The sequence below is a fragment of the Rhinolophus hipposideros genome, assembly GCF_964194185.1.
Source record: "Rhinolophus hipposideros genome assembly, chromosome: 10".
Taxonomy (NCBI): Eukaryota; Metazoa; Chordata; class Mammalia; order Chiroptera; family Rhinolophidae; genus Rhinolophus; species Rhinolophus hipposideros.
In genome coordinates, this window is record NC_138056.1 from 51,147,172 (window position 1) to 51,149,284 (window position 2,113).

Below are 2,113 nucleotides of genomic sequence, written 5' to 3' on the forward strand. Positions count from 1 at the left end.
ACCGTACTTGGCACGATGGCCCCGTGAATTACATCTTGTACAGAGGTCAAGACCCCATTCCCTAAAACTCAACATCCTCATTTCCCAGCATAGTTCATTCTTTTCTTAGATCCACACTGCACTTACATAAATTGAGTCGCCACACTGGACTGCAAGTATCTGTTTCCTTAGAGCCTCCCAGCACGGTGCCAGGCACCCAATAGATACTCATGAAATATTTGTTGTGAGAATAAAGGAACCAACCCTTGCAGGATAACGCGTGGGCACCACGAGCATCTGGAACTCTCTGATCCAGGCCACCCCGGGAGGAGCACCTGTGGAGGTCTTCACGAGCAGTGGAGCGTTTAAACCCACAGGGACTGGCCTGGGGGGGAAGGGCTGAGCAGGTGGAGGTAATCCTATGCACTTTCACTTTTAAAAGGTGGTTAAAACCCTTGGGTAGTAGCAAAAACAATGGCTCCTTAGACCTTTTGACTTCTACCCCCAGGCGCCAGAGAGCTCACTATGCTAACTCTTGGTTTCCAATCCCTGACCCTGTTGTACAGACTACCCATACACCCTCCTCTCTGGGACTAAGAATGTAATCACTTATGGTTTACCTGATATCTGGCGTCAGTGTGACAGTCCTAGAGGAGCTCTAGCACGTAACCCCTTGTACCCACACACAATACTAGCAAAGCTGGAAAAATCAAGTCCCCTGACTCAAAATGGGTTTCCTCCAACTGCTGACCAGAACTACTATTTTCTCTTGTACTGAGTGCAGCATAGTGACTGTGCAGATTTACTAGTCTTTGCTGGGCTGGTAACCCAAGGCCCACAGGACATCATCTCATCTAATGCTCTAATTCTACCAGAGTCACCCAAGACGACTGTCTGACCCATACAGCTGGTAAATGTTTAAAAAGCGGCTGTCTAGTGGTGGTGGCTTTGATTTGTAGTATGTGACAATTTTTGTGGAGAACATACTATGCCCTCCCCAACTCTGTGCCGACCACTTTCAAGCTATCAACTTCATGTTTTTTAATAGAGTTAAGAGATACACGGTAATACACCATTATTTAATATTTCCAAATATAAAAATACAAGGCATAAATAACACCAAGAGCAGAGATTATAGCAAATGTAGTAAAATAACTGATGAGTTTTTGTTTTTAATATAATTTAATTATAAGTTTATATGACTTAATTTTTTTATTAAGATTATCATTTATCTACCACAAAAGTCACCCCTTAAAGTGTACAGTTCAGTGTCTTTTAGTACAATCGCCAAGTTGTGCAACCATTATTGCTATCTAATTTCAGAACATTTTACCTCAAAAAGAAACTCCACATCCATTCGTAGTCACTCCTCATTCCCCTAGTCCTAACCCCTGGCAACCACTAATCCACTGTCTATCTCTATGGATTTGCCAGTTGGGGACATTTCGTATAATCAGAATCATACAACATGTGGCCTCTTGTGTTTGCCTTCTTTAATGTTTTCAAGGTTCATCCATGTTGTGGCATATGTCAGTTTTCCTTCAATCCTTCTTATGGCTGAATGATATTCCATTGTATAAACTCATTCATTCATCAACTGATGGACATTTCAGTTATTTCCACTTTGTGGCTATTACAATGTTGCTGTGAACATGCGTGTACAAGTCTGTGTGAACCTACGTTTTCAGTGTTCTTAAGATAAAAACAAGAATACTTAGGATAAATACAGGAATACTTAGGATAAAAACAGGATAAACACAGGAATACTTAGGAATTGAATTGCTGGATCATACTCTTTGACTCTGTGTTTAACTTTTTATGGAACTGTTTCCCACAGTGTGTACACCATTAACATTCCTACCAGCAATGTGTGAGGGCTCCAATCTGTCCACATCTTCAATACTTATTTTCCATTTTTTAAATTATAATTGTAATGTTATTTTTTTAACAACCAGCTTGCAAATTTTTCATAATTTAACAATCTACTCTCAGAGGCTGGGAGGAGGCAGCGCTAGCTAGCACAAGGTTGCATGTAGCTGACCACAGAAAGCCCCACCGACCTTCTCTGTAGTCAGTTCCACTTCTTTCGGTTGACAAGATCATACTCAACAGATTTGAATTTCCTTCTTCTTAC